Raw genomic sequence first — 20293 nt, 5'->3', positions numbered from 1 at the left:
ATTAAAGATGTGATGATAGAATCAGAATCAAAAATCGGGTTGGGAAATTTTTTATTAGTACCAGAAGCAGATTATAATTTGCTGGGACAGGATTTAATTACTGAATTGGGAATACATTTAGATATAGTTGATAAGGAGTTGAGGATAAGGCTATGCTTAAGAGTAGAAGACGAAGACAAAATAAACCCAGAAGTGTGGTATACACCTGAGAGTGTGGGACAGTTGAAGATAACCCCATTCTCGGTCACTATTAAAAATCCAGAAATCCCACTCAGAATAAAACAATATCCCTTGTCACTTGAGGGACGAAGAGGGTTGAAACCAGAAATTGACAGATTGTTAAGTAAGGGACTATTAGAACCATGTATGTCACCTTTTAACACACCCATACTGCCAGTAAAGAAGCCAAATGGGAGTTATCATTTGGTACAAGATTTAAGAGAAATTAATAAACGCACAGTAGCACGGTCCCCCGTAGTTGCAAACCCGTACACGTTACTAAGCAAGCTGGGACCCGACAGTTTGTGGTACAGTGTTAGAGATTTAAAAGATGCATTCTGGGCCTGTCCTCTTGATGAGACTAGCCGAGATTATTTCGCATTTGAATGGGAAGATCCAGATACGGGGAGGAGACAACAACTGAGATGGACAGTATTGCCCCAGGGATTCACGGAATCCCCCAATTTGTTTGGGCAAGCATTGGAGCAGATTTTACAGGATTATCAGACAGACCCATGAGTGACCTTGATACAATATGTGTATGACTTGCTTTTAGCTGGGAAAGAGGAAGAAGACGTAAGGAGAGAGAGTATTAAGTTGTTAAATTTCCTGGGTTTAAAGGGATTGAAAGTATCCAAGGCAAAACTCCAATTTGTGGAAGAAGAAGTAAAATATTTAGGCCATTACCTTAGAAAAGGGGAGAAAAAGATAGACCCTGAAAGGGTACAAGGAATTTTGTCACTACCGATTCCTAAAAATAAAAGACAGATACGTCAAATCTTGGGGTTAACAGGGTACTGTAGACAGTGGATTGAAAATTACAGTAGCAAAGTTAAATTTTTATATCATAAATTGACACCGGAGGGATTAATGAAATGGAGTTCGGAAGATACAGAAAAACTCCGGGAACTACAAGAAAGTTTAATTCATGCTCCTGTCTTGAGTCTCCCAGATTTGAGAAGACCTTTTTATTTGTTTGTAAATATGGAAAATGGAATTGCCTTCAGAGTCCTGACTCAGGAGTGGGCGGGGAAAAAGAAACCGATAGGGTATCTATCAAAGATCTTGGACCCCGTGTGTAAGGGCTGGCCACCTTGTCTGCAAGTAGTAGCAGGATGTGCCCTACTGGTGGAAGAAGCTAGGAAAATTACCTTTAATAGCAATTTGAAGGTAATGTCCCCACATAACATTCGCAGTGTGTTACAACAAAAGGCAGATAAGTGGATTTCAGATGCTAGACTTCTAAAATATGAAGGAATTTTAGTTGAGGCCCCAAACTTAATATTAGAAACCACTACTTTACAAAACCCGGCCGCATTTTTGTATGGAGAACCCGAAGGCGAACCTTTGACACATGACTGTATAACTACAATTGAGGAACAAACCAAAATTAGACCTGATTTGGAAGAAGAGGAATTAGAAAGCGGAGAAAAGCTGTTTGTGGATGTGTCCTCCAGAGTAATAGAAGGAAGGAGGAAAACAGGCTATGCCATCGTACGAGAACCTGATTTGCAAGTCCAAGAATCAGGTCCATTAGACAAATCTTGGTCAGCCCAAGCCTGTGAATTGTATGCAGTATTAAGGGCATTGAAACTACTAGAAGGAAAGGAGGGGACAATATATACAGATTCCAGATATAGTTATGGGGTGGTGCATACGTTCGGTAAACTGTGGGAAGAAAGAGGTTTAATAAACTCTCAAGGGAAAGATTTAGTTCATCAAAAACTCATAATTGCAGTATTAAAAGCCCTGAGAAGGCCCAAAAGGTTGGCAGTGGTTCATTTGAAAGGACACCAGAAGGGAATGGAATTGAGGAGTAGAGGAAATAATGCCGCCGATCAAGAGGCGAAACGAGCTGCATTACGAACAATGGTCCTAAAAGAAAAAGGGGGGCATGAAGAAATTTTGAAACATAAGGATAGTGACTTAAGAAGTAGATTTACTGAAGAAGAGAGGTTAAAACTCCCAGAGACAGGAGCAATAGAAAACCCAGAGGGGAGATGGTTTCTCCCAGATGGCCGGGAAGTACTACCAAAATCCATAGCTCAAAGAATATTAGAAAAAATACATCAAAGGACACATTGGGGAGCACAGGGGTTAACAGACTATTTCGCTGCAAGGTATATGAGTACAGGTATTCGAGACTTAGCTAAGCAAATTACTAGAAGCTGCCTCCCATGTTTACAAACGAATAGGAAAAATCTCAGAAAATTACCGTATGGAGGGAGACCCCTGGCAAAAAGGCCCTTTGCAAATATTCAGATTGACTTCACAGAACTACCGAAGGTAGGGAGACTTAAATATCTCCTGGTCCTAGTAGACCATCTCACCCATTTTGTAGAAGCTTTCCCAACATCTAGGGAAACTTCACGAACAGTTGTAAAGGTGTTATTGGAAGAAATAATCCCTAGATACGGAGTACCAGAGACAATAGACTCTGACAAAGGTCCCCACTTTACATCAAAAATAACTCAGGAGGTGGCAGAAGCATTAGGAATAAAGTGGGAACAACACACCCCTTGGCACCCTCAAAGTTCTGGGAGAGTAGAAAGGATGAATGGGGAAATAAAGAAGCAACTTACCAAGCTAGTGATGGAAACTAAACTATCATGGGTTAAGTGTGTTCCACTAGCCCTTCTGAATATTCGAACCCAGCCAAGGGCTGATTTGGGAATTTCCCCTTTTTTAGAATGCTATATGGTATGCCCTATAATATAGAGGAAGTTCAAACACATCCAAACGTGAGTGATCAATACATCAATAAGTACTTAATAAAATTAATGAAGTTCAAAGGGGCATTGTGGGAAAAAGGGATGCTAGCTCAAAGACCACCATTGGATTTTATATTACACCAGGTACAACCTGGAGAGTGGGTGCTGATAAGAAGTTGGAAAGAGAATCCCCTAACACCGAAGTGGGAAGGACCGTATCAAGTCCTACTAACAACTGATTCTGTGGTTCGAACAGCGGAGAGAGGCTGGACACATGCGAGTCGAATAAAAGGACCTGTGAAGCCACCAAAAGCTAATAACTGGGAAGTGGTTAGCCCAGCTGGGGACTTGAGACTTAAGATATCCTGAACAAAATAACATCCAAGAACTATTAACCTGCTTAGAAACTTATGAATAGTAAACTCCATAAAGGCTTTTATATAGAATATAAGATACCTCCATCTAGTGGTGAGGAAATATATAATGGAAGTGTTAAAATAGGCTGTGCTTTATGCCAGAATTTTTACCCTTTTATCTGTTTTAAATGCATAATATGTGAAGAACACTGGTGGACCCACTGTCATAGAGGCTACCCACCAAGAGGGGTGTGTAGATCTTGCTACACTGCCCAGAGGAGACTCACTGATTGGGCCCTAGTAACTAGAATACGAGCAGGAGAGTTTGAGACAGGATCAGAGAAGTGGTGGGCCATCTACTCAAAACGAGTCAATCCCTTACATTATTGTTACCATCCAAACGAACATGCGCCTTTTGTGGCAAATATAGTAGCTGGGTTGTGCAGACGGTGGCTCCAGGAATTGAGGTGCAATACCCCTTTAGTAAAGCATAAAAGTTGGGAAAAATGCATACAAAGAATCAATAAAAGAAGGAGTAATTCCCCTCCTGAAGAGTACTCTTGCTGCCGAGAAGATGGTACACCCCGTGTCCCACGGCAACCGGGTCGACGACGGGAGAGGCAGAGGAGTAATAAACTGTGGAGGGAAACACTCCAATATATATGGGACCAAAAGGTCATGGTCCTGGAAATGCCACAAGAGTGAGAATGAGACAACCCAGCGAAATAATTTCTGGGGAATCCAAATTGACACTTCACAAAAGAAAAGCCTCTATTATAGCAGGGGAAGCCAATGCTCATTAAAGAAGTCAGTAACATTTATAATCTTAATCAGTACATTTAACATTTGCACAAGCAAGACTCACGAACCCTTCAATTGGTCCTTAATCCGATGGGAAGACCAGGTCATGATCCAATCACAGATCACCTCTGAAGCCCCTAGCTTTCAAGTTACACTAGACTCTCTCATTAAGTGGAAGGGTATTAGTTATAGACGGCCTGGGCATAAGGTACTATATATGTGCCCAGCTTCTAATCCAGGCAGAGGATATTGTAATTACCCTGGAAAATTTTACTGTAGATATTGGGGCTGTGAGACAATTTCCATGGGGTGGAAAGTACAGAACCCAGATAAGTATCTAAAGGTTGAAAGGGGTCCACACGGATGTATAAAGCCCTGGACAGGTCCCTCAGGGGCAGTAACATATGATGGGACTTGCAAATTTCACTACATCAATATCACACAATCCCAAGACCCTGGGTGGTTATTGGGACGAACCTGGGGTCTCAGGGTATGGGAACCCGGAAAGGATCGGGGAGTGCACATTCTTATAAAGAAAGAGATGGTTCCCCATGATTCGGGATCTGTTGGACCAAATCCAGTGGTGTGGGGAGCAGTAGACCCCAAAGTAAGGGATCAGAATAACCATTCAGAAAAACTAGAAAATAGCACCCAAGTATCAACCACGATAGGGACACCCCAAGAATATGGAAACGAGGCTCTTTGGAAAATTTTGCAAGCTACCTTTAAAGTATTAAATGATACACACCCAAATTTAACTAGAGAATGTTGGTTATGCTATAACATTAACCCACCCTTTTATGAGGCCATAGGCTCCATAGCAGAACCAAAAAGAGTAAACGGCACCAATCCTGCTGCCTGCTTATGGAAATCGGGAAGGGAAGACACCCCAGGAATAGCATTATCTCGAGTCACTGGAAAAGGGAAATGTGTGGGAAATGTGCCCCCAGATAAGAATCATTTATGTCAGACAAAAATACAGATCAATGACCCTCGTAAGCCAGCTCAGTGGCTGATTCCAGCACCTAATACTAAATGGGTTTGTAACACTTTAGGAGTAACCCCATGTGTTTCTATAACAGCCTTTAATGAAACCTACGAATTTTGCATACAGGTTATAATAGTTCCCCGGATTATTTATCATTCTGAAGAATATATGTATACACAATACCAAAACCCAGAACACCATTTGGTGAAGCGAGAACCCCTCACGGCACTAACAGTAGCCGTATTGCTAGGCATAGGAGGGGCTGGATTAGGAACAGGTGTAGCATCCTTAGTGAATCAGCACCAGGGATTCAGAGAGCTTAGAATTTCAGTAGATGAGGATTTAAGAAGAATTGATAAGTCTATAAAAGACCTCACAGACTCCTTAGACTCGCTGGCTGAAGTAGCCTTGCAAAATAGAAGGGGATTAAATTTATTATTTTTACAGCAAGGAGGATTATGTGCTGCACTCAGAGAAGAATGCTGTGTATTTGTAAACAAAAGTGGGGTAGTAAGAGAAACTATGGCCAAATTACGAGAAGGACTGGAAAAGAGAAAAAGAGAACAAGAAATGCAACAAAGTTGGTACGAATCATGGTTTAACTATTCTCCCTGGTTAACAACTCTGCTATCCACCATAGCAGGGCCGCTGATTTTACTAATCTTAGGACTTACCTTTGGCCCTTGCATTTTTAACAAAATCATTAGTATCATGAAAAGCAGGTTAGAAGCAGCTCACCTTATGTTAATACAAGCTAAATATGAAACCTTAAATGGGGAAGAGACAGAAGGTTATTTAGAACTAAGTAAAAGGGAACTACAAAGATTTAGCGAACAAAAGTAAGGAATAGAAAAAGGGGGGATTGTGATGATTGTGTAAGTAGAGACCCTTTTGTTCACCTAAACATATAAGATACGATGCTTTGCAAAGCTATGCTTTGTGGAATCAGGATGAGGTTGAAGGCTGCTACTGACGGTTGCATAAATTACTAATGCCCTTGCGAGCTTTCTTGAATTCCAGAAAGTAACCGAGATAAGCCTTAAAAGAAAACAGTGAGAAAAGGTCAAAGAGAGAGGACTGAGGAAGACTCTTGAACTTCATCCCGTGACCACCAGAAGGCAGAAAAAGACCCCCTAACAACCAGAGACACATGCGCAGAGACACCCGAGAAAGGACACGTAACCCGGAAGCTGAATAGCTTAAAAGGGGAATACGGAAACTGACGGCGCGGCAGTCAGCGGAGCGGAGACTCCCCTGTCGCCCAGCGCTGATTTTTGCTTATTGCTTGCTTGCTGTAATTAATAAAATTTTCTTTGATTGAATCATATCACTCTCTTGAGTGCATTCATAACACAGAGCAGGTTCGATTCATTTCAAAAAAAAAGGGAAAGAAAACAGTCCAGGAAGACCTCTCTGCTTTGGATAGCTGGAAAGCCAAGGCGATCTGTCTCTTGTTGTCTGTCTGTGCTGTAGTCAAAACTCCCGATGTGGGGGGAGCAAGTACAGTCTCTGATAACAGACTCGGTGCTTCTTTTCTACTGACTTTTACTCATAGATGAAATTTTAAGAATACAAAATCTGTGTCTGGGTTAGGTGGACGAATGGGGATGCAATTTAACATCATAATCAACCCAGGACAAGCTCAAAGCTAGTTTTCCTTTCTCCTTCGATCCTACGTTTCATATTTTCAGAATCTTTTGCTAAACAATCATATTCATAAGGTTTCCCTGTTTCATCTTCCCCAACACTTGGGGTCTGTAAGGTGTATGCAGATCCCAAGTAATTGCCAAAATACCACTAACATCCTTAATCATTGTTGCAACAAAATGTGGTCCCTTATCTGATGACATTCCCAAAGGGACCCCGAATCTTAGAATTATATGATTGAGCAAAACTTTCACCACTTCCCTGGCTGTGTTAATGCGATGGGGTAGGCTTCAGGTCATCCAATGAAGGTGTCAACTAATATCAATGTATACCAGTATCCCTCTTTGCATGGTAACTCAGCAAAATCTATTTGCCAGTAATCTCCAGGAAGATGCCCTGCCTTTGTTACTTCTAACACAAATCCTTTCTTCGTATCAGGATATTGAGAGACCGCCAGCTATTCACCAGTCTTCACAGAAGTAATTGTGAACACCGTTTATTTCTATCTTTAGCACACTTTTATAGGGTTCTACAGGGTCCGCAGGCAGAGCAAGCTACTATTGGTTAACACACACAGTTTACATTTTTTCTCCTACACACAAGGATATTGTTTTTCTTTACTCTCTCTTCTGCATGAAGGTTTCAAGGACTTTAGCCTTTAATATCACGACTTATTTCAAAGGCTGGTTTGTGCATACAGGCCTTTACTAATATATAAAATATAGCAACAATTCCCCCTTTCTCTTTTTGCACAAACCAGGCTTTGGATAAGAGAACATACAACTTAGACTGTCATCGCAATTAACATAAGTAAAGTCCGTCCCCCTTCTAGCACAAGAGACTTCAACCATCCAGTGATGCGCCAGCTGGCTAACCAACTTCCAATGGGGGTCACTATTTTCCTTCAGGGCATGTAACCCATCCTGTAGCTGTTGTAGTTGCTTATGGATGGAAGCTGAATGATCAGTAAGATTCAAACAGCACACACCTTCAAACTCCTCACCACCATGTCTTTGTGCTAAGAGCAAAAAGTCAATTGCAGCTCGATTTTATAATACTGCAAGACGTACACTACTCACATCGGCTGAAAGCTCACTTAACATTGTGGATGTTAAGTTCAATTCTTCCTTATTCTAGCAAGCGAGCCTTTTTAGAGTTGCTAGGCCTTAATTCATTCAGGCTTCGCTTTGACTGTTTGATGTTCTTCATTTTGCTAGCTATATTCAGCAATTGATGTAAGCTTGGGTGGAACAAAGCGAGTTTCCCAAGATAACAGGGTCTTCTATGTGGACTAGCAGGAATCTAATTCCATGCTCTATCTCCACAGATTAGGAATATGGAACTAGGTAATCGCTTTGGTAATTGTCCTGTGAGATTGCACCGTGAATAAAGGCTTTACTTTCAATGGTAGTAATGAGATCAGCTATAGGGCTGACTGCAGCCCAGTGTTACATTACTTTGTTAGAATGACTTTTTGTCTGGGGTTCAAACATTATCCATCCACCTGAGGTATTGGTGGAACTTAACAAATCTAATTCTTCTGAGGGTTGTAACATTGAGAACTTCGGTAATTTTTGCTTGCCAACAGGCTTCAAGGTGTCTTAATGTGAAGCCAACAGTGTGATTGCACTCTTGCAACATTGCCAATCGATTCAGTAGAGTCTCATTACTAATTAAACCTTTAAATGCTGGAGGATCCCATTCAGGGACTCCTATGAGACAGGTGCGAAAAGGATCTCCAGGTGTGGCTAGGCTCAAACACGTTGACCTTTGGCCAGTTCAGTGTGCCAGAGCGACCCATATGTTCTGTCGCTTTTGGATGTTAGTTAGGAGACAGTTGGTCATGACTATAAACATCACAATTACCATAAGCAGTTTGTTCCATATAAATGACACCATATTTGCAAACTCACAGCTAAAACTTTAACGTTAAATGAACTTTCAAAGATGCTTACACTAGCTCTTGAAGGGGGAATATGTTGTAATCCTTCTCCCCGATGGGACCCCTCTGTCCCACCCCCCGTGGTGTGAGCCTGCTCGTCTCAAGGCACAGGCGGCCGAGGGGGTCCTGGAGTGGATACAACACGGACTCAAAGTATCTAGACACAGGAGGCTCAAACTTGCTGGAATAATCCCGGGTTTATTGTCTGTCGTCCATCCGGGGCAAGAGAGAGACCGAAATGCTCTGGGTCTCATCTCTTATACCAGGGGGCAGGGGTGATTAGGGGATGCAGGGAGGTCACAGCCAATGGGAAGGGGGAAGGGAAAGAAGGTTCTCAGGTAGGAACTCACATTACACAACCAGAGGTGAGTTTTACCCTTGGGAGGTACCAAGATTTTTAGATGCACTACAACACCTCACCCTTTTCTGTTATACAAAAATGAGAAACATGTATTTGAGTAAGAGGTAGGTTATTTCTAAAAAAAGGAAACAGAAATTTTTTTTTAAAAACATATTCACAGTTACAGTATGCAGGTCAGAGGCTAGAGAGGTTTCTTCTTGCTCTCTTCAGCGGCGTCTTCTCTTGGAATCAACAGCCACTTGCTTCTCTTTTCTTCTTGCTGGTGCTGGATTCTTTGGAACAAAAGGTTTTACCCATTTCTGAGGAATCCATCGGGGGCCTGAAGGGGTGGATACACACGCGTAACCTCGCCCCCAGGTGACAAGTTCATAGGGACCCTTGGTTTGCCAAGTTTCAGGGTCCCTGATTAACACCGGTGGATGCTGTGACAATTTAAACTGATCACCACTGTTAAAATGCCGAGTTACAGGAGGATTCATGTTTTCAAATGAGCAATTTAGGAAGTTAATGGTAAACAGAGCTTTACAGAGTTTCTGTTGGGGAGACATCCACACTGCTTCTCTACCTTGCCGGGCTAGGACTTGTTTGAGCGTCTGGTGTGTACGCTCGATTACAGCCTGACCTGTGGGGGAGTGGGGGATGCCAGTTTTATGTTCCACTCCCCACTGCTGGACAAATTCCAGGAACTCCTTGGATTGATACGCTGGGCCATTATCTGTTTTAATTTCTTTAGGGATTCCCAATACGGAAAAGACTTGCACTAAGTGTTGTTTAGCATGTACAGACTTTTCTCCTGCATGAGCAGAGGCATACACTGCTCCTGAGTATGTATCAATACTCACATGTACATACTTAAGGCGGCCAAAACTGGGGATGTGAGTGATATCTGTTTGCCGCTCCTCACAGCTCTTGAGGCCTCGGGGATTAACCCCGATGGCCAATGATGGCACTGCCTGGAGCTGACAATTGGGACAGGTAGCCACGATGGCTTTAGCCTGATCCCGTGTCAGCTGGAACTGACGAATCAGTCCTGGTACATTTTGATGGTATTGCTGGTGACTTATTTTTGCCTGCTGAAACACATCTGGGAGACATACATTTTCAGCTGGGGCAGTAAGGGAATCAGCCCTCCGGTTCCCCTCAGCGATTTCACCTGGCAATGGGGTGTGCGATGTTATGTGCATCACATAGAAAGGTTGTTCTCGATTTGAAACCGAATAAATCAGTTTTGAAAGCAATCTAAAGAGATGCTCGTTCTCAATGTCCTTGAGAACTGCCTGTTCCGCTCTGGACACCACTCCTGCTACGTAGGCTGAGTCAGTAACTAAATTAATTGGTTCTGAAAATTTCTCAAAGGCTCTCACGACCGCAGCTAGTTCAGCTATCTGGGGTGACCCCTCCACAAACTCAACATCAGCTTCCCAAAGCTGAGTCTGTGGATATCTCCAACTCATCACCGACTTGTGGGATGTCCCAGATGCATCAGTGAACACTGTGAGCGCTTTGAGTGGCCTTCGGCTACTTTTCTCACGAGGAATGAGATGGAATTCCTCATGAAACTATTTGTGTGATGGTGCATGAACTGAAATTTGCCCACTATAGCTGTCCAGAGCTAACTGGAGGTTAGCATTGCTCTGCAGCAGATGCTCAAACATCTCTTTGGTCAGTCTCTCAGGGGAGTGTTTGCCTTCTCCAGAGAGCCTGACTGGGAGGTGAATACACATAAAATCACAACCTGCCAGTTCCCGCAGCCTTACCCTGGCCTTTTGAATCAGCTGAGCCATCAGCTCTTGTGGCTTGGTGATAGTTTTGGGTCTTTGATGGGAGAGGAAGACCCACTCTATGATTAAGAGTGCATCTCTCTGCCCCTCGGCCCATTGGAATTTTAACCCATGCAGGTGTGGCAATTTCCCCAGGACAATAAATTTGAAAGGCAGCTCAGGTTTGAAGCGGTGTGCCTGTCTTTCTGTCAAGGCCTTTTGTGCCTTTTCAATTACAGTTTTTGCTTCTGGAGTCAGTTCCCTGGGAGACAGTAATTCTCTCTCCCCTTTCAATAAATTGAGTAGGGGGCTCAGGTCCTCATTTGTGAGACCTAGCCATGGTCTGACCCAGTTTAGTGACCCGCATAGAGAATGAAGATCTGCTAGAGTTTTAGGATTACCAATAATTTCCAATTTTTGTAGAACAACAGTCCGTGCAGTAATTTCCAGGCCCAGGTATTTCCAAGATGGCATCCTTTGAACTTTGTCTTCCTGCAATTGGAATCCAGCAGAGGTTAAAACATTAACCACTAGGTCAAGGGTGTCTTTCAGTATGTTGTTATTGGGACAGCATATTAAAATATCGTCCATATAATGCAAAATGATAGCCTCTCTCTTTTCAGCACGCACTGAGGACAGCAATGACCCCACATACCACTGGCAGATGAAGGGGCTGGCTTTCATCCCCTGAGGTAGAACTGTCCAGTGGTACCGTTTCATTGGAGCTTCCCGGTTAATTGTGGGAATGGAAAAGGCAAACCTTGGTGCATCCTCTGGATGCAGGGGAATTTGGAAAAAACAATCTTTAATATCTACTACTGCTAGTAGCCAATCTTGCGGTAGCATGGTTGGAGATGGCATTCCTGGTTGGAGAGATCCCATGTCCTGTATTTTTTTGTTTATTTCTCTTAAATCTTGAAGGAGACGCCATTTATCTTTCCCTGGGTTTTTTATTACAAACACCGGGGAATTCCAAGGGCTGGTTGTTTCTACTATGTGTCCTTTAGCCAATTCTTCTTCCACTAATTTTTCTAGCGCCCCAAGTTTTTGTTTGCTGAGAGGCCACTGGTTCACCCAAATTGGATCATTATCTAGCCAAGATAATTTTTGGTCAGGACTCTTTACAGTGGCCTCTATCAAAAATCCTGAGGTGTCTCAGGGATTGTTAGTTTTACCCCCCACTGCGACATGGTATCTCTCCCCCACAAGGGGCACTTGTAGTCAATAACAAAAGGTCGGACACTAGCTATCCTACCGTCCGGACCTTCGATCTGGACGATATCTTTAGCAATTTTTGCCAGTTTCATTCCTCCAACACCCTGTATTTTCCCTGCCACTGGTTGTAAGTCCCAATGTGAGGGCCACACCTTTTCCGGTATGATGGTCACATCTGCCCCAGTGTCAATTAACCCTTCTACATGGAGATGTTCTGATTTATGTGTTAAATTGCATCCCATAATGGGCTTGTTTTCACCCACTACTTCTGCCCAGTAGACTCCAGGTACTTTGTCATCTACTGGGACTTCTGTTGGAACAGGGATTACCTGGGCTATTACTTGCCCTTTGTCTACACAAAAAGGTGGTTGGGGGCACCTAGCTAAGAGGATGAGGTGTGTTAGGTCTCCCGTGATTGTCATGGGAGCCACCTCAATCTCTATTGGTGTGTGTGCTGTGTCTCCAATAACAAAATACCTACTATCCAGTCCAGCCAGGTCTTGTGAATTATCCTGCAAATCTACTCCCACGACAGTCCAGCGGCCAGATCTGAAACAAAAGGCTTTAGAAGTTACAAGTCTGAATCGCTTTTGCGGTTGCCAGACCTTATTAGGCAAACATTCCTCACAATTATATTTTTGCAGTCTCTCACCCCGCTCCCTTTCCTCCCCTTTTCCCATTAAAACAGAGTCTTTTTTCTGCTGTTTCCCTTGTTGCTGGGTTTGAGGACAGTTCCTTGCAAAATGTCCTGGCCTCTTGCACCGGAAACAGACAATGTGCTGCAGCTGTCCTGGTGACATCTGTGGCTTGTTCATTCCTGGTGTCACTGCTGCTACTGTCCTTGGGTTGTCTGGTTTCTTGTCGTGTACACTGTACAAGTCTGCTTTCTGGGCACACGCTTCAATCATATCTGCTATGGTGGGTGGAGGGTTGATAGGAAGACTGAATTATTCTACGACAAGCCTCGTTGGCATTTCTTTGGGTCATTTCTTTAAGCAGTTCTGCCTGGGCCACTGGTTCTTTAACTTGTTTCTGTATCTGTAGTCTCAGACGATCTACAAACTGTAAGAAACTCTCACATGGAAACTGGTTAATATTAACATAACTGACTTGAATATCAACTGTTGGTAATTGGTTAAAAATGTTTTCAGCCACATCACAAACTTTATCTGCAACAAACTTTGTTAATATTTTCACTTGATCAGCAGGATTAATCCAATTTCCCTCCCCACATAAATGTTCTAAAGTGATTTCATTGTTCTCTGTATCATGTGCATTTTGATTACTTTGTTTGAGTTCAGCTAGGAGTTTTGTTAACGATCTTTTCCATAAGCTTTCCCAAAGATCATATTCAGAGGGAGTTAGCAAACACCGAAATAAATCTTTAATATCTGCAGGAATTAAATCCTGTGATTTCAATGTAGTTCTTATTATTCCCCTTAAGACTTCACTATCACGACCAAAATAATTTTTAATTTTACAAATATCTTTGATTACTTGATAATTGAAAGGCTGATGTTGTAATCGCATTGCTCTTCTGCTGTTACTGTATACTACAGGAGCTGCTGTCAGCCTAACTTCATCTTCTCCAGGGCTGGCATTCCCCGGGCTCCTCAGCCCGCCCCCGCCCATGCCGGGCTCCGGGGTGCCGCCCCCGCCCATGCCGGGCTCCGGGGTGCCTGTTCCTTCCCCACACCTGTGGAGAGACACAGCTCCTGCCCCGCAGGAGCTGGGCAGGGGGCCGCCCCCCCCACGCCGGGTTCCGGGGTTCCGCACCTCCCCACGCCGGGCCCCGGGGTTCCACCCCCCCCACGCCGGGTTCCGGGGTCCCGCACACCCCCACGCCGGGCTCCAGGGTCCCGCACACCCCCACGCCGGGCTCCGGGGTCCCGCACACCCCCACGCCGGGCTCCGGGGTGCCTGTTCCCCCGCAGGAGCCGGGCAGGGGGCGGCCCCCCCTCACGCCGGGCTCCGGGGTTCCCATTCCCTCACCGGGCTTGTGGAGAGACCCAGCCCCACCCCCACAGGAGCCGGCACAGGGCCCGCGCCCCACCACTCCAGGCCCGGTAGGCAGGCACCCCCCCATCGGGCAGCAGTGCCGGGACACCCCTCCCCCTGCCCCTCTGCAGGAGCAAGGGGTGTAACTATCTCCCTCCCCGCTCCTCCTCCCCGCGGGACAGGGGCCGGAGGGATAGGGGATAGGGTTACAGCCTCGGGGGACAGGATCATAGGGTGGGGCCAGGCAGGGCTGGGGGGTGGTGCAGGGTGGAATATCAGGGGGAACAAAGGGGTTGTGATAAGGGTTATGGGTGGGAACCGGTGGGTGGGAGGGATCATGGGTAGAAGAAAGGGAATACACAGGGGAATTCACCATGTGGCCAGGTAACACGTGGCCAGTGCCATCTTGGCTCTCAGCCATGTGGGGATAGGAAGATACATTTTCTTTAACACTGCAGGGGTATAGGGAGGGAGCCTTTATGGCTTGTGAGGCAGGACTGGGTGGCTGAGAGAGACACACCGGACTAGAACTTGTATTGTTTGTCTCGGGTATCTTTTTCCTTGGGGGAACAGAGGTTTTGGGGGAAAAGTTAGGAAAGTTAGGTGGATACTGCGGTGTTCGTTTGTCTTCCGTTTTTATTTCTCTGTTAACTAATTCTTTTCGAATTAAAAGAAAAACCGGGAGGAATTTCAGGGCCAATTTGTCTCCTCTTTCTATTTTTAAGGTTAATAAATTTCCAATTTCATCCCAGGCAGTTACTGAATCTAATTTCAACAATTCGATCTGTTTACTTTGCTGAGTCAAATATGATACAAACTGTTTTATCTTATGTTTTGAAATTTTTACATTTGTGGTTTTTAAAAAATTCTGTACTTTTTGTGTATGACTCCTTTCTTGTGTGCAGAGCCGGGCTCCCATTTTGGAGGTCACAGCAGCTCTGCACACAATCTGTCTATTTTCCCTACCACAGAAAACAAAGTTGCACCAAAAGGATTACAATTAAACTCACACTCTACAGACAGCAGGGAGAATTCCCTCTCCCCCCCCACCCCGTCTCTGCCCACGGCTGGGGGAACCCCACACGCTTGGGGTGCTGCCGCTGGGAAGGAGTTACACAGAACACAGTCCCCCCCGGGGTCTGTTTCACTCTCCACCCCTCCCAGCCCGGTGTCGGAGTTCAATCTTACCTTTTTCTGTCGTTTTCTGGCAGTGGAAAGATACTTATTGCCCTGGAATCGGTCCCCTGGTGCTGGAGGATTTTCGACTCCTTTTCAGAAACTTTTTTTGCTGTATTTTTTAAACTGCATCCAAAGTCTCCAAAGAAGGGCTCACCCTGGCTCCGATAAGCCTTTAAACGTGGGCTTGTTCAGCCCCTACGCCGGGCGCCACTCTGTTGTAATCCTTCTCCCCGATGGGACCCCTCTGTCCCACCCCCCGTGGTGTGAGCCTGCTCGTCTCAAGGCACAGGCGGCCGAGGGGGTCCTGGAGTGGATACAACACGGACTCAAAGTATCTAGACACAGGAGGCTCAAACTTGCTGGAATAATCCCGGGTTTATTGTCTGTCGTCCATCCGGGGCAAGAGAGAGACCGAAATGCTCTGGGTCTCATCTCTTATACCAGGGGGCAGGGGTGATTAGGGGATGCAGGGAGGTCACAGCCAATGGGAAGGGGGAAGGGAAAGAAGGTTCTCAGGTAGGAACTCACATTACACAACCAGAGGTGAGTTTTACCCTTGGGAGGTACCAAGATTTTTAGATGCACTACAACAGGAATACTTATACTTTATACTAACATAACAATTACTACACAGGCTAAACTCTTTATCTTAAACTATTATCTAACTACCTTTAACACACGTGCTCTGGTACATATGTAGTCTAAGCGTGAAAGCAATTTGCTGAAAGGGTAAACACACAACTACAGTTTGCTTTATATATAGTTAAATGGAGTCTCTACACTTCTCTTAGATCTTCTACAGAATTTCTCTAACACGATTCAGTCCTGGAACATTCACTGCTCCCGTGATGTCAGCTGGCAGATGATCGGTGACTGAGGGCTTTGATGTTCAAGTTGTTCTTCAGATCCTTCTAAATCTTAAAACAAAGGATATCTGAAAAATTGGTAGAGACACAACATCATAATATCAACATAAAATTTATGTTGGTAAACTGTCTATGTAGTGTTCAGACACAACTGTGTCCTGACAGGTCCACTTCTGATCCATGTCTGAAGTACCAAGGCTGTGTGATGACATCTCTGTTCACTGGATCTCATGTGTTCAGAGGCAGACAGTCTGGTCAGACGGACAGGTGACCTTTTTGAGCCTGCCAACAAAACACAGACATTTCTCTCCTTGAAGTTAATAATTACACTAATTAAATGCTTTTAGGGCATCAATCTCCCCCGTTTTCTTAAAAATAAATAAAAATGAGATGTACTTCTGTTATAAACATCAACATAAAACCATATACACAATTAATAAGAACTTATACCGGTTAAAATCAATTAAATCATAAACATTATTAATAACATATGTAATATAAAGCTACTATTAATTACTAAAACACTGCACCAGCATCCCATAGTTAGCAAACAAACAGAAACAAAAAAAAAATCAGTGAAGGATTGGATAATCACCTCCGGAAATGATTCTCCAAGCCCACTTCAAAATTGATCCAGCTGTCATATTAATAGGGTCAAATTGTTGAGTCAAAAACTGACTCAAATACTCTTTTGGTACAGAAAACATCTGGATCTGTTGGCAAACATTTCATCCAGGTAAAGTCAAGGCTTGGCCAGGGCCTTAGGCTTTAAACTGGAAAGATGCCTCTTGACATATTTCTTGAACAAGGTTCTCAGTAGTAGGAGCTATGAGATGCTTACAGCACAGCAAACTGTTGAACTGCATTTGTACAAAGCAACTTATCAGAAGCCTTAGGTACCAGACCAATTAAACCATGCAGCAGTTGGTTTAATCTGAAGCCTCCCCCATGGCAGCTGATCCTCAGCAATGGTACATCTTCTTAAAATTCTGGAAACACTGAAAAATAAGAAAGCTATAACAAGCAAAAACTGCAGAGACTGCAACAACCAATAGAGCTCCTGATGAAATCAAAGGTGTCACAGACTGCATTCACTTCTATTCATAAGCAGGTGTTCATCAGCGCTCTATCACAGCTGTTTCAGTTGTAGTCATCTTCATTTCTCTAGGAAAATAACTATGCTTTGCAGTTTAGACAAGTGTCTCCAATAAAACATCAAACAATTTAAATTAAACAATATTTAAACCTAACAATAATTATTTATAACAAAAGGAAATAACAAACTTAACCTTAAAAGAATATCCAAGTTATAAAACTTAACTTAAAAACATTCAAGCCTAAACATTATAAAACTTGACTATCCTTAATTCTATTAACACTTAATCTATATTAAATAAAAACATAATCTTATTCTGTTACTACAAAAAGCAGCTAAAAGTTTGATATATACCTTTTAAACACAATATAACAATAACATGGATTCACTATAAAAATTATAAAAATGTAACAAATACATCAAAATTCTATGTCATCTAGCTTTGAGAATAACCCACAATAACTGCAAATGTTACTAAAAATACTCATTCATAACAGGAATTTACCTAGTATATGCTTAAGTTGGTTAGGATTTTAAAGTGCAATTTTTCTAGAGAAAAACCACAACAACACAGGATTTGGCAAGTTGCCATTTAGCTTTTGTAGCACTTTGCAGGAACATCAAGTCCAATTTTTAAACTAAAACCCAAAATCCAAACTGGTATATATGCAGTCATATGTGTTTTATATAACAAAAGAACTCACATTAAAATTACCTTATTAAAATTGTGGAAAAAGCAAGCAAATGGATAATATATACTTTAACTTAACTTTGTCTTGTACAGTAAAGTACTCTTAACTAATTATTTTTTAAACCGCAAATCTCTTCTGTAGATAACATTAATTGAAAGGTTTTCCTAGAAGCTGTAAATCATACCATGTTTATACTTAGGTTCTAAAACCAATTATTACAAGGCAACTTTTGTTAAACACTTTAAACACTTTTTTTTTTTTTAAACTTTCAAAGAACCACAATAATTTCTCCAGTAAAACTCTAAAAACTGCAATTGCATAAACTCATAATTACTTAAAACACAAAATTAACTCTACAATGTTATATAAAAACATTTTGAAAACCCAATAAATCATGACTTTTTAACAAACTGGGTATTATCCCGGTGCTTTTTCTTAGAGAGGGAGCGGGGGGGGTTGACTGCCCGCCCTGCTGCTGCTGCTGCAGCTCTGCTCTTATCTTTCTTCACATTCTCTACATACTCTCGCAGAGAGGAAAAATGGAGAGAAAGGAAAAAAAACCCTCACAAAGTTGACTTTAACAAATGCAGTTTTTTCTCTCAATCTCTCTTGTTGTTCGCCGATAGAGGAAAAAGGGGCACGATTTTACAAAAGCAGACGATGTTACATGAAAATTCTCTCACGGCCAGGTGCTAACAACGGCGATCATTGCAGCTTATCAGCGTGGTTTTGGAACTTTTCTTGCACTGCTTCTACCCCCAGGGTGCCTTTGTTCTCTGCGCCCACCTCAGTGCTCCCCCATGTCCCCCTGGTTCGGGTGGAAACCAGTCTAAATTTGGCTTCTTTTCTTCCAGGGTGGTAAAGATGGAACTTAAATAAGATTGTCATGTTAAAAGTGACTCCAAAAATGAAGCAAATATTTCTGGATGTATCACATCCTGCCATAACTGAACAGATTCTGTTCGTTGTTTCAGCGTTCGCTGTGGAACTTTTTTTCTCATTATTTTCTTCTCTTTGACTCTCCCTCCCTCTCTCCAAGGGCAGCATAGATAGGAGTGCTTGCCCAGCAGTGGGAGGTAAAGGCATCTGCCGCTGTGACGCAGGTAGAATTACGAGGCTCACAGTCTCAGCATATCTCGCTTCTCTGTTTTTTAAGGTATTAATTACAATCTGCCAAGTTTGACCGAGAGACACAGTGTCCTTGCTCTTCTCCGTGATTGCCGTTTCCCATATCAGAGCCGATATATCAGTCTGTTCTTTCACTGCAAAAAGCAGTGGTGGCACTACTAAATGCCCGTGATAATTAGCCCATATAATGAGCATATTCAGGTCCTTTTCCCTGGCTGCTTCGCCTCGTTTAACGAGGATGCAGAGAAGCAGTTTATCTGCCGTGGCCGCAAATTCCACATCCATGCTAACGGCCCGCAGCAGGGGGGAAGATTGCGAGCCTTCTACAACGCCCCTGCCTCTCGGTCCCCCAGCGACTTGCCCCCGTTGATTCGCAAGCCGCCTATCTGGTACCGATCCAAGGCAGCATCTATCTGCACTCAGATCTGCTCCACCAACCTCGGTCCAAGGCTCTGTCCCACCGTGCATCGATCCACTGAAGCCCCCCTGCCCGCAGGGTGTCCTGTTCAGAGTGCCAAATATTGAGAGACCGCCAGCTTATTCACCAGTCTTCACAGAAGTAATTGTGAACACCGTTTATTTCTATCTTTAGCACACTTTTATAGGGTTCTACAGGGTCAGCAGGCAGAGCAAGCTACTATTGGTTAACACACACAGTTTACATTTTTTCTCCTACACACAAGGATATTGTTTTTCTTTACTCTCTCTTCTGCAGGAAGGTTTCAAGGACTTTAGCCTTTAATATCACGACTTATTTCAAAGGCTGGTTTGTGCATACAGGCCTTTACTAATATATAAAATATATCAACATCAGGATTTTTTTCACATTTGCTCACTACTGATTGTACAATATCAGTCATTCCCTTTCCTATTACTACCTTTTTTAGATGTTTCAAAAGATTTTCAGCCCTGAAATGTGTACTTTCCTGTTGTCTCTGAGCTATCTCCCAAAGGATCGGGGTGGGATTGCTACCTGTTTTGCTGGTGTAACAGTCCATCTACTTTATGTGATCTCAGCCTTAAGGAACTTAATTAGTTTGTGGTCTTCCTGATCATACTTTGGGGTGAACCCTGACAAATCAATCTCTTTTTGTGGAATTACTGTGAGAATACCTTTTTCTGCAATCCCTCTTACTGCTTTATCAGCAAAGCAATTTCCTGATTCTGGAGTGGTTTTCCCTTTTTGGTCACCCTTACAATGTATGATAACTACTTCTGTGGGTTTTCTAATGCTCTCCAAGTGGGCAAGTATCTGATCATCATGTTTGATTTGGTTACTTTGAGCGTTCAACAGTCCTCTTTCCTTCCAGATGGCACAATGGGCCTGAGCAACA

At 43.2% G+C, this 20293-nt stretch overlaps 1 pseudogene; it reads left to right on the top strand.

Moving 5' to 3' along the window:
- Positions 1 to 13630: 13630 nt before the first annotated feature.
- The window catches only part of LOC148183485 (3-hydroxy-3-methylglutaryl-coenzyme A reductase-like), a 31288-nt pseudogene continuing 24625 nt past the window's right edge, over positions 13631 to 20293 (top strand).

This window comes from Pseudopodoces humilis, chromosome 12 (genome assembly GCF_049639895.1).
Source record: "Pseudopodoces humilis isolate 2021_Gansu_Grassland_sample_001 chromosome 12, ASM4963989v1, whole genome shotgun sequence".
NCBI lineage: Eukaryota > Metazoa > Chordata > Aves > Passeriformes > Paridae > Pseudopodoces > Pseudopodoces humilis.
This window is presented reverse-complemented; position numbering and strand designations above follow the sequence as displayed.